General features: G+C 36.5%; 1 pseudogene; it reads right to left on the bottom strand.

Moving 5' to 3' along the window:
- LOC132181757 (nicotianamine aminotransferase 1-like) overlaps positions 1-14,340 on the bottom strand; it is a 30,522-nt pseudogene continuing 16,182 nt past the window's right edge.

The following is a 14,340-nucleotide window of genomic DNA, read 5'->3' as shown; positions in this document are numbered from 1 at the left end:
TCAAAAAAGCTCCTTTATGAGGTTGAGAGTATTATGGTCGAGTACCAACATCCTTCCTTCCACATCAGTCAAGGTCTAACGAAAATAAAAGTCAATAAGAGTTTTGCACTCCTCTACTTATCTTCCGAATACAGCCCCAAGAAGAAGCAACAAGGATAGCATCGAGAATATCAGAGGTTTATATGTTAGATCTTAAAGGTTTATATATGCCGAAGACAACCACTCAAGAAACATGTTTTTAGCCATGAAAGTAGTAGGGAAAGGTTCTGAATTGTTGAATTCTTACCTGGGAGAACAATCACGGATTCCTCCCTGGCCAACTTCATACAGAAGTCAACATCATCAGTCACCCCTTCAAGTAGTGATAGATTTAGCTTCACCTGTACGTTACATACTCAAAAAACAAACAAACAAAATACAAAATCTTTTTTTTTTTTTTTTTTTTTTTAAATCTTCAAATGTTTATGTTTATTATGTTGAATCATAATAATAATCTCGTAGTGTCTATGTCCTCACCATTACAACCATCGACCCTTCTGGTTTGTATGGACAAGTCAAGCAAGGAATCTCTTTAATTCTCTCATATAAAAGGTCTGCGTCTTCAATTCTCTCAATATGTTTATAATTTTTGAAAAGAAATCCTCCTTTGTTTGCTCAAGGATTTGGGTAAGTGCCCCCTGAACACATAAACCCTTTCGTAATTTTTTGAGGATAGAATAAGACAAGAAAATTAAAGGATAAAATAAAATATATATGCCTGTTGTTATATACTATATTTCTAATTAATAGAGCAAAATCCATAAAGAAAAAATATTTGCATATATATATATATATATATATATATATATATATGGATTTAATATATAACTTCAATAAGCTATTGTCAACATCTTTCGTACAATTGTGTTGAATTACCACTTATCCTAAAAACTTAAACTTATAAAAATGAATAAAATTAATAATTTAAGGGAAAAATTTACATACGCCATTCAAACTACCACCAAATTAACAATGTTGCCCAAAAACTACTAAATTTTTATTTTTATTTCTATTTTTTAATTTGTAGGGATATTTTTGTCTTATTGACAAAAAAATTAGGATTATTTTTGTCTTTTTGCTTTCATTGGGAGGACATTGTCATTTTTTTGGTAGTTTGGGGAGACATTGTCCTAATTGAAAGTTTAGGAGAGATAATGTCAATTGAGTAGTAGTTTTAGGGGGGGGTTATGTGGACCTTCTCATCATAATTAACTGTCAATGTTTTTTAATGGATTAGAGCATCACTAATGAGCTCTCTATTACGCGCTTTTAGCCAAAATTTAGAGAATATTCTAAACAGCTCTCATTTATCAAACTCTCCATCATTTCTCCAATTTAGATTTTGTCTTAAACTCTCTCCATATTTGATGGTCTTTCTTGCTTTAGCCATTCATTATTTTGTTACTTTCATTGTTTTCTCTCTCTATATTTGAACTTGGAAGTCATTTTTTTCTCTTTGGTAGTTAGTTTCAACTAAGTAACAATGAATATATATAGTTAAAGTAGAGAAATATTTGGAGACCTTCATGTTTGATGCTTGTAAAAGTAGTTAGATAAAATAACAAAAGTAGATTTTTTAGTTAAAATTGCTAAACTTTAGAGAGAACTCATGCTTTTAGTACAGAGTTCTATCATGGGAGTTTATTATTGCGCGCAATAATTCATACAAGTTGTATGCATATCCCAGTAAGTTTTTTGAAAATAAAAGGCAGAAAAAGTGCTTTCTTTTTGAGTTATTTTTTCTTTTCTTTTCATTATATTCAGAAAAATAAAAGGCAAAAAAGGTACACTACAAAAAAACAATGTTTTTATGACAGGAGATTTCTGACGTTTTCTAGTGTCTGACACGTCAGGAAATTTTTCTGACAGGTCGTTTCTGACGCGTGTCGATTGTTAGAAACATAGATGTCAGGAAAAAAAATTTCCTGACGTGTGAGAGGGTAAAACGTCAGAAAATTCTGACGTTTTACCCACTCACACGTTAGAATACTTTTTCTGACGTGGCAGTTCCGACACGTCAGAAATTTTCTGAAGTGTCATCACTGCAACGTCAGAAAACGTCTGACGTGGCAGAAGTGCCATGTCAGAAATTTTCTGACGTGGTAGAATATGCCACGTCAGAAAACTTCTGACATTGGAGTTCGACCACGTCAGAAAATTTCTGACGTGGCATAAATGCCACGTCAGGAAATTAGGTTTTTTTTTTTTTTTTTTTTTTGTTTCCAGATTTGCCCGATTTCCAGATTTCCTGTTTCCTGTACAAATTGTTTCTTGAATTGAATTGGCAACAGGAAACAATTTCTTTCCTGAACTCAATTTATACAAATTGAATTGAATAAATTGCCAATTCAATTTATTCCTGAATTGAATTGGCAATTCAATGTTTGGTTTACAATTTGTACACCATTTAATTTGTACAAAAAAAACCATTTTTTTCATGTCATCTTTCCTAAGGATGTACTAGGAACAAAAACAAATGGCATGATAAAACCATGCTAACATAAGTTTAACAATACGAAATGATGTATGTCCAAAAGTTACATATAATAGAATTCGACATTCAGATCTATTAACAAAAGAAATAAATAGAGACAAACATGGAATAACTGGTAGGTCATTGAGTTAATTCAACAATTATATTATGATATATGTCAAACCAAAATCGAAAACAAAATCAAACGAAACTAATATGTCCTATGTCCAACCATACTTGGCAATATACAAAGGCCATAATATACTGGCAACAACATCCATGACCTCCTCATACCGCTATTTCCAAAGGTTTCCCAGATAGCTTGATGTATACTGGCAACAACATCCACAAGCTTCTTCACAATCGGCGGTAAGAAATAAATTCAAAAAAAGATGTTACTCTACAAAGAGAAAGAAATAATCTACTCTATCCTGTGGAAGACAATACTGAATAAAGTATAAACTTTCATCCATGGCCTACCAAACATATTTTTAATAAATCAGATTCAAGAATGTATAACTTCTTAAACTTGACATGCTAAATTATATTCCAATCCACCTATATAATTTTTGACCACTTATAAAGCAAGGGTATGAATACCACAACCTAAAACTTCTTCAAAAAAGTATAAATTGAACAAGCAAGGTAGAGGTATTTAATAAATATCGTAATGTCAAAATGTTGGTAAAATTGTTTGAAATTTTTATCGTTCAAGCATCCTTGTTGTGTCTGACATGGATGTTGGTAAAACATCCTTGTTGGTAAATAATACCCTTCCTATGTTATACAATTCTCTTAATTTCTACAACTATTTTCCTCAACCATTGTGCAAATAATAAGAGTCATATCTTATTGTCCAAGGTGCATCATATGTATGTCCAGAAATATTTAACAAGTATCAGATACAATTAATACACTTTCACCAAGTACTCATATGTGATACAGATATGACTTCTGTGTAGAAATATCCATTATACATAACAAATTTTTAGCATGAAATAACTTCCAACTAATAAAACTGGAAGTGTACATGATGTGCCACCACAGAAAACAAACAAGAGCAACCTTTAAATAAAAGAAAGCAAACTACAAGTGCATCTTCCAGGGAGTTTCTACCTCGTTCGTTGTGTCTGACAACAGTGAGGAACTCATAATTCAGACAACACATACAAATCATTAAAGTAAACAATAACGTTCGATAAGAATCGTAAAATACAGGCAATACATACGTAAGCGGTTGACAAACCCGAAAACCCTTAGTCTAACCAAAACTAGCAGTTTACCATGAACTAAATTAAAGCATAAAGTACCTTCAAGAACATAAAAGTAAATTGATAATTGATATTTTCAACCGGTACCCAAATATCATAATTTGTCCTCTTCATATAGTTACATAGTTACAAGAGACCCAACCTATATATTAAACCTCAAACGAAGTATTGACTAAACATCCATTTAATGCAACTTACTATTTATCATATAGACATAATTATATGGATCACAAACATGCAGTCAATACGTCAATCATATACAACCAAACAATAACTATTGTTTGAAATATAGTTTTGTTTGACACAACTAAACAATAACAAAATATATAATGTGTTTACCAACTACGAACTCACATACAAGGCTCAATCTAGGTCGATAGCTTCCTCATTCGACAACTTCTCCGCAATACCTAGAGATGATAAAACAATCAATCAAGAAGCAATAAGTGCCTTTCTTATCACGATCCTAGGCGAAACACAAAAAAATGGATCATAACAACTTTAACATATATGCTAACCAAAATGACATTATTATAATAGAACAAAAAATGCACTAACTACACTTATAAATCATCATCAATGCAATATATATATATATCTTCCGACTGGAAAATAAGATCCTTCTAAAATTAGACACAAACACAATGCTAACGTTTAGTAGTAGAAATAATAACAAACATTATCGAGGTCGCTATCAACACTAACAACATAAAAAACAATACTAATTCCAATCTAATGTATCACCAAACCAATGAAGAACAAAACATTTTGCAACGTCATAAAATCCATACATACATATATATACTCAAGAAAACCCAAAGCAAAAAAAAACAAATTGCATTATCTGGTTCACTCCCCACCAACGATTTCACCACCAAACGGGCTGAAGATTCTTTTTCTGTTACATCTTTAACTCGAGTCGTATCAGATGAGGACCTCGACTGCAACATGTGCTCTCAAGTTGACGAAACCGTGCCTCGTACAAAGTGGTCATACTAGCCGGGTCTCAACTAGCAGCACAGCAACCTGCTGATCAACCTCCACTCGCTGTGCATCTAACAGCGCAGCTATCTTCGCCCTGTGCCTCTCCCGTTCAGCTTGTTGCGTCGCTGCCTGCTCTCGTTGTGTCTCTAGCAGCGCATCCATCTCCTGCTTGTGCTTCTCCCGCTCAGCTTGTAGTGCGCTTTCTATCATTTCTGGGACACTAGAGCTCCCGCGAGGTTGTGAGCGTGGCGCGATTGGTCTATAGTAGGAGTGTATGCTACCGCGCACAAGTAGTATACCTGCTCTAACCTGGCGAACCCGACCTGCGTATTTTGGCTTATTGCCCATCCCCTGTGCGTACGCATCGTCGGGCGCCCACCGTACGGTGCCCTCGGTGACAGATTGTGTAGCAGCCGGGTCAGTGGGAAGCAACTCCTTCATCCTCTCCTGTAGGACACACATTAACAGAAGCAATTAGAAATATTAAATTAAATTACAAAAAAATATACATTAACCAAAACATATCGGTTATTAGTAGCGTACACATCTTTCCTTGACCAAGTCATTTGGATATCCGCCAGTCTTCTTCACGTGTGTGTTGATGTAAGACTGCGCTCATGTTGGCGGAATCCCGGTATTTATGAATTGCATATACAAATAAAACGTAAAAAATTAAAACATAAACACAATCCACATAAATTATATATATAACTGATCAAAAAACATACTTCTTCATGTGTAGCCCTGGCATAGCTCTTTGATTCGGTGCAGTGAGGCTCCTTGTTCTTCGACCGGATTCCCTTCATATATGCAGCATATTCCTACACAATTAACATTGTTAATATTTTAGGCTAACACATTCATTGTAATAAAACTAAACAAAACTCACTAAAATGTGTGACTTACTTGATTCTCCAATAATATATTCACGTCCTCTTTATTGTACGTGGATAATTATCCTCCTTTCCTAGCCTTCACTGGCGCCGGAGTATCGTCTGACGTGATGTGAAGACTCTACTTCAAGTCATACCTCCAAGTCGTATGCCTGTTTCGCATATCTAGGAAAGCATCCCGTTTTATGGCCGCGATATCGCAGTCAGGTAGGATATAGAAGTGCTTCTGCATATATTCACACATATATATGCATTAACAATATTGTCCATCTATTTGAGATAAATATATGAATATATAAATCATTATCATAAATACAATAATATTTAATTATAACATACCATCAATGCATCCCAAATATCTTCCGTCTTACGCTCCGATACCTTCTTCCACTCGTTGTTAATCCGTACATAAGTACTGCTCCTGACGAACACTCCGGTCATCCGTCTAAATTTGGAAGCACTTTGTCCCACAGGCTGCCACGCAGGGTTATACTCGCACACGATCCTCTGGCCATCAAGGATCTCCCACAGCTTGTGGCATGACTTGACACTCAATATATGGTAGTGGGTGATGCCATTTTGATCTACACTTAATACATTAGGAATTTGAACAAGTTAGTTACTTATTTAAACTAACCACATATTAAAATTAAATAAAATACATATTCCGATATTTTAACACATATACTTACTTATCGTCCGAACCTCATCCACCGCCAACGGGCGTGTAGCGGCATCATCGGAATGCGTGTCATGCGCAACACCATCCTCATCACCCTCAGTGCTATCTGGGGGCTGTGTCTCATCACTATCATCCACCTGTGCTCCGCTACTGGGGTATGGGTGCCGCTGGAAATGGCAATGGGAAACGATCCCCATATCGCTCAACGTCGTGAAGTCAAGCGTGAACGATGTGGATGTGCCCGGCTCTGCCACGTCAGAATGCTGAGGATCTACATGAATGCCATCACTACATCCCACGTCCCGCCCTGCATCGGTATACCCTTCCACATGATGTGGAAGTACCGGTCTATACCCTTCTGGCTCCATATTAGCCTGGGGGGGATGAATGTAAATTATGGGCGGCGGATGTCAACCGTACGGTTAGTTGCCTCTGTGCTTTTCTCTTTCCCCTATAACTCATGTCTCCCTACAAAATACGTTGAGAAACGAATTAGTCTTTAAAATAATTAAATAGGTACAAGTATATGTGAAGTAATCACACATTTAAAATTTTAAACATATACTAGTTACTCAATTAATTATATATCGTTTCCACAAACTACATATAAATTTTATGGTTAACCTAAAAAGCAATTATAAATTAATGTAAACATTTCTTTTAAAAGAAATAAAAGCTAATAAAATTTCAAAGATAAACATATTTCCAATTTCATTAAATGACATACGCTTCAATTGATTCTAAATCGGGTCGGACGTAATCAACATCATCAAGTGCGTTAACATGATCATGATTGGAACTCAAGAGGAGGGGCTCAATCTCGTGGTAGCTGCTACTAGAATCATCAGACCCTTGACCCTGACCAACATCATACACGTTTCTAGGTTTAGTCCTTACAGCGCAAGCCCAATCTGGGTTCCTTTCATCTTCGACGTAAAATACTTAGTCAACTTGTGAAGTTAGCACAAACGGCTCATCTGTAATACTCTCTCCGGTGTGGATAAGGTTTTTGAAATTCACAAGCGTTATGCCATACTCTTCAACCTTGTACCCCCTGTCCCTCGTGTTGTCTGCCCAATCACACTTGAACAAAACATACTTTGTCCTATCGTAGTATTCAACCTCAATTATTTGAGTTAGCTTCCCGTAATACGTTTCGCCATCAGTACTCGGCACACACACGCCGCTATTTTGAGTCCTTTTTCCGATATCAACTGACAGAGTGCGGAACAACTTCCCATTAACCACATATCTGTTATTCTTGACTGCCGTTTCCTTTGGCCCTCTACAATGCATTACCAGTTTCTCACCCAGCTCCTGTCTGCGTAGGTCGTCCAATCCATTGACCTGCGTATAATGGAGGGCAATATATGAATTGAAATTGGTGTATATAGGATTTTTAAGGGAAACATGTATACACCTCATTTAACCAGTAAGAACACAGTATTTTTACGTATTCATGATACCAATGGACAAATAGTTCGAAATGGTGGCTTTCCAACTGATTGTCCGCTGTTCGCCCTCTAAGCATTTCCATGTGCATCCTACAATTTGAAATTAAATTTAATATAATGCACTCGAAATTAAGATTGTACAAGGAATGGTATGGCAAGTACTAGAGAGATGACTTACGTCCATAGCGGTAAGAACTCGTCTGAGTTAAACAATATATATCGATGAATTTGTGCCAGTGTAATATGGTTGAGGATGACTCGTGTTCCTGCCCCCTTACAACCATCAAGGTTTCGTTGGGCCTTATTATGAAACGTCGGTGCATCATCCAAATACATCGAGCAAAATGTCACCAACTCAGTTGCTATGTAGCCCTCCGCAATACATCCCTCGGGAGCCGCTTTATTGCGCACATGAAATTTGAACCCCCTAGGCTCCTGTATATGAAAATCAATCAATCAATTGCAGTGATTCATTGTCTTTTATTGGTGGGGAAAAAATAATAATAATAACTTAACAATCAAACTTTACTTCTCAGCCGGATACATCCACCTATACTGAACTGGTCCACCCAGTTGGCATTCACGGACAAGATGCACGACAACATGAACCATGCTCGTGAAAAAATTTGGGGGAAATACTTGTTCCATCTTGCACAAAGTCACGCAGACTTCACTCTGGAGTCGGTACAAATTATCTAGTGTCAGCGTAGTTGAACATATGCCCCAGAAGAATGTTCCCATCTCAACCAAAGGTCTGACCACGTTACCTTGTAGTGACCCACGTAAAGCAATAGGTAGAAGTTGTTGCATTAGAATGTGATTGTCATGACTCTTCAAACCCGTCATCGTACAGGCTTTCAGTCGTACGCATCTAGAAATATTCGATGCATAACCATCGGGCACCCTCACATCCCGAAGCACTTTCAAGAAACTGATTTTATCTTCATTAGACATCGTGTGGCAAGCTGGGGGCATATAGTTTTTTTCATTCTTCGTAAATGGATGAAGTAGACGTCTCAATCCCATCTCTTGCAAATCTTTACGAGCATTATAGTTGTCCTTTGTTTTCCCTTTTATGTTGAGTCTTGTGCCAAGGATATTGTCCATCACATTTTTCTCTATGTGCATCACATCAAGGTTGTGCGGTAGTAAATTATCCTTCCAATACGGCAACCTAAAGAAAATACTCTTCTTCTTTCATAATACATGATTGCTCACTTCTGGTCTGGTGTTGGGAGTACTCTTCTTCCGCTTCTCTCCCTGCTTCTTACTACTGTCTGGCTTTGACTTGCCAGCATCCTCATCCCCAAATAGCATCCCCTCTAACTGTCTTAGGATTTCATCCCCACTAAGCACATCGGGAAGACATTGTAGTTCCTGGTTACCGTCAAAATTACTTTTGTTCTTCCTCCACGGATGATCCAAGGGCAAGTATTGCCTATGACCCATAAAACACCATTTGTGGCCGTGTTTTAACCATCGAGACCTGGTTGACTGCATACAACAAGGACATGCCTTTACTCCCCTTGTAGACCATCCTGACAGATCTGCGTATGCCGGGAAATCATTAATTATCCACATCAATTGTGCTCGCAACATAAAGTATGTTTTAGTGGAAACATCAAATGTGCGTACCCTTACATTCCATAATTCCTTCAACTCCTCAATTAAGGACTGTAGGTAAACGTCTATATCCATTCTAGGTGAGCTCGGGCCTGGGATAATCAGGGATAATATGAAAGATGTTTGTTTCATGCACATCCAAGGAGGCAAGTTGTATGGCACAAGCATTCCGGGCCAAATGCTGTGTGATGTACTAAGGTTCCCAAAAGGATTAAATCCATCTGAGGTTAGTCCAAGCCTTACATTCCTGCTGTCCGCTGCAAATTCCGGATACAACTGATCAAATGACTTCCATGCTTCATCATCGACCGGATGCCTCAATTTGCCGTCCTTTGTGCGGTTGTCTGCATGCCACTTCATATGGGGCGATGTATACTGCGACATAAACAATCTCTGTAGTCTTGGTATGAGTGGAAACCACCGCAACACTTTTACCGGGTGTTTCTTACTTGACAATATGGGTTGACCGTCCTCATCCAAATGAATTTCATCATTCCACTTAGATTTGCTACAAACTGTACATGAATCTAACTCTTTGTTGCCCTTCCAAAATAGCACGCAATCATTACGACAAGCCGAAATCTTTTCATAGCAGAGTCCCATGTCACTTAGATATTTTTTTGCCTCATAGGTATTAACCGGCAAACCTTCACTATCCGCAGGCAACAATTGATTGATGAACTCAAGGAGAGATGAGAATATCTTGTTACTAATTCCATCAACACACTTCAAGTTGTACAGATGAACAGTTGCGCTTAGCTTACTGTGTTTGATCCTATCATATAGCGGTGTTTTTGCCTCTTTAAGCAGCTCGTGATACTTTTGGGCATCTACTTCATCCACATCCTCGACTACTATTTTTTCATCACCTTGCACAACGACCTGAGGTTCACAGTTGCCTTCTCTGACATCATGCATGCTGAACACATCACGCAACATAGCATGCATATTTCCACCCTGATCACTACTTCCACCTGCTTCATATGTGGCCGGACGATTCAATGGAGACGGTTCAACATGGTCCCGAACAGGCTTCTCACCATGAAACATCCAATCTTTATATGTAGGAAGTATGCCTTTTCCCCCTGTCAAGTGGGCGAGAACTACGCCTGGGGGATAGCGCCGGTTAAGGCGACACACCTTACATGGGCAGTAAATCTTACCATCAGGTGTTGTGCAGTTCCCAACTGCAAAGTCAACAAACAATCTACAACCGTCTCTGTATTCCTTCGTACCCCTAGACTTTGTCATCCAACTCTTGTCCATTGTTGTCAACGGACATTAGAGAGAAATATACGCGACTTAAAAGTATTCAATAAACCCATACATATTAACTGGAATTTACATGCAAACTTAATTAGATGCTTTTATTGTTGGTAAATTTTTTTTGTCATGAAAATTTCTGAAACTTAAACGAATTAACAACTATTCCAAATGGGGACCATCAAATTTACATTATTTGATGTTGTTTAACTATTAGCATTATTCATACACATTCAGGTTCTATAACTTTTTCCCAAAAGTTCATATATATGCATTTGGTAGATGTTGGGGACCCTAGTCAAATAAAATAAATCTAGATAGGTTACAAAGTCAATATATATATATAGTAGTATAGCATGGCTCGTATTAATAGGGCAAAACCTAAACAATATACAAATGTTATGCCATTCATTTAATTAGGAGCTTAATTAAACAATGTTGGAATAATAGGAAAATGCTAAATAAATAACCTTCCATATGGTAATAATCTATAACAGTGGTCGTCATTCTGCCGTTTCCTTTGTGTTTCAATAAGACTTGAAGTCTCCTAAGGTTAAGTACAAAGGTAGATTATATATGTATGTCTAGTTCCATAAGAATATAATTGTTTGTGTGAAGCGTATTTACTTGTGGTTTTTATTATTAAACAAATTATAACTCAAAATGTTTTTTCGATTGTGAAATGTTTGATCAGTATCTGGCCATGTAAAATCTCTACCTTCTATTCTGCTTTTTTCTGTGAATTTACTAAATGATAAAAGTTAAAAAATAATAATAATATTCTATTCTTTGATTAATATATATAATTTCAAATCACTTCCCCCCCCATATTGTGTCTACTTGATAAAAGTTATTATTATTTTTTTCTCCTTACATAATTGGAGCCTATATTTTGAAACCCTCAAAATATAAAGATCTTAAATATATAAATCCGGGGTGGGTTCAATCTTATAGGAAAAAATGAATTCAATAATTTTATTTATATTCGAACGCTCCCCCTCATGTGTTTGTTCAATCTCTCACTTAATAAGCTAGTGAGACCCAATACGTAAAATATTTAACTAAAATTAGAGTAAATTGTGAAGTTATGATTTGAACTACTCATGACCTCTATTATGATACTATGTCAAATTGTCACTTATCCCCCAAAACTTAAACTTATAGCGAACAATTTTACATTCAGCTTATACCATGCACACATATATATATGATGGACTTTGTTGTACATGCTTGCTATGATTGTGCAAGGCAGTGTGCCATTTCTAGAAGTTGATAATTTCACAAATTAATACTACCTCTATGTATTGTCTTTTAGGATGTCCAAAAAAGAAAAATAAAAAAAACGTCTTATATCTAAATCCTGGACAGACTCATTATATATATATATATAGCTAGCCCGGCCATATATATATGGCCGGCCAGGTACATGGCCATATATATATATATATACTGGCCAGTTATATAGGCAGTATATATACGGCCATATATATATATATAGCAGGGAGTGTTAATTAACGACAGAGTAAGCTATATATATTCAAAAACCAAATTCATATACATGGAGTGAAGCTAGCATTATATTCCTCATGTAAATATATATATCAAATTCAAAATATTAGACAATCAAATTCAAAATATTAGACGGAATTAGCACAAACATCACCCAACCTAGCATGCAAACACCAAATCCAAACCAAACAAATAAATAAGTACAAGGATGCATGTACATATATATATACCTGTGAGGAGCTCTTGTAGGAGCTAAAAATGGAGGGAGAGAGGACGACGGGCGGCGGGTTTAGCTGCGGGGGTGCGGAGGAACAGTACAATCGTGACAGAGAAACTGATCCCTTGAGAGAGAGTATATATACGATACACGGTGGAGAAGAGAAAAAAAAATGCTCAGCTTAATAAAGAAAGACTTTGGGCAGAAGAAAAAAAAAATCCTTAGCTCCAGCAATGGCGCTCGGAAGAAAGAAAGAAAAACAGAGAGGAAAATGATGCTTGGGAGACTGATGTGGTATTTTTGTGACCAAAAATATCAATTATAAAAATAACCACTCGCAATAGGACGAATCTTTGTAGGATACGGCTATAGAGAGGGTGTCGAACCTCAAGGACTGCAGGGGTTTTGTTATCAAATTTGAAAGATCAAAGTTAACTTAATTAAAAGGGGTTTTCATTTGATTTGCTTAAAAACTAAAGTGCATGAAAATAAAAGAGATTTAAAATAAGAGAGAGAGAGAGTAGGGTATTGACTTCACCTCTATCCGCACAACAATGGTTAATCATAATTAATCTCATAAATTCATTCTATGCATATTATAAATAAACAAGAAACTACCTTATTAAAGAATAAGCATAATCTATCTTCGGTTGGCACGGATCGTCCACCTAACCACTAAGACGCGGTACGACCCGTCTTCCCTAGGTATAAATTATCAAATTCTATAACAGAATACATACAATCAATGAATAAGTGTAACCCATCTTCGGTTGGCACTGACTGTCTACCTAAATTACACTAAACTAGGGTGTAGTACAATCCGTCTTCCCTAAGCATGGCCTATCAAATCCTATTGATCATATGTCAATTAAACCCATTGTATAACCATCATCCTCATAATCACAAAAAACAAGAATGATTTGAGATCAATAAAAGTAAAATACTTTCTAAGACAAGAGAAGAATTTCACAAATATTGATTTTGGAATTTAAGAACAATTGCATTTAATAATTAAGAACATAAATCAATTGTAGCAATCCTCATAATTATACAATCAACATGCATAAATTGAAAATCTAGAAATTAAATACAATCAAACCATTGTGCTTGGATAGGGTTACATCAATACCCCACAAAGGGGTTTAGCCGCTCATAGGGGTGCTAGGATGGCCTCTTGCCATGGATTATCTCCTCTTCAACTTGTCAAGCCTCTAAGAAGATTTTTGTATCTAAAACTAAGCACACCTTCTCTTGAAGGTTAAGGGTCTATTTATAAGGAGCAAGCCAGTCCTAGAAGCCCTAGGAAACCTAGAAATTTCGGAGATTTAAGTCCAAGTCCAATTAGAATAAAGAAAACCTAAGTCCAAATCGGAATAGGATTCGCCCAGAATTGCGTTCCTATCTTGAGAGGCGATTTTGGCATTGTGGCACTCCGAATTAGGAAAATTCTATTTCACAATGATCTGTAGAAATTTGAGTTAGCTTTCCAGTGCCGCTTGAATCACCTCAATCGGATATTTGAGCTAAAAGTTATGGCCAAAATACCGAGACATATGCAGAATCCCAATTTGAATCCAATCCGATTTTGACTCCAATTTGAAAAATTCCGAATTAATCATTTTCTTTATTTGATTAAACTTAACCATGATTGGTTAAGTTTAACCATATCTTCTAAGTCTTCTCAAAGTGTGCTTTTAAGCCCAAAATCAATGGAATTAATTGCATCTTTATTTATAACCTGAAAACACAAAAACAAAATAAAATCAAACAAATAACAACGCTAAGGAATTAACATATGCAAATTAAGGGGATTGAATGTGCAACATTCGGCGCTTATCAAGAACAGAGAGACACGACTGGAAGTGCCTCCAGCTGGCCAGCTGGGGGAAAAGAAAAAAAAAATTCAAAACGCGCGCGCCAGGCCTCTTAATT

Source organism: Corylus avellana, chromosome ca5, assembly GCF_901000735.1.
Source record: "Corylus avellana chromosome ca5, CavTom2PMs-1.0".
Lineage (NCBI taxonomy): Eukaryota > Viridiplantae > Streptophyta > Magnoliopsida > Fagales > Betulaceae > Corylus > Corylus avellana.
Note: the sequence above shows the minus strand (reverse complement) of the source record. Positions and strands in the feature narration are given on the sequence as shown.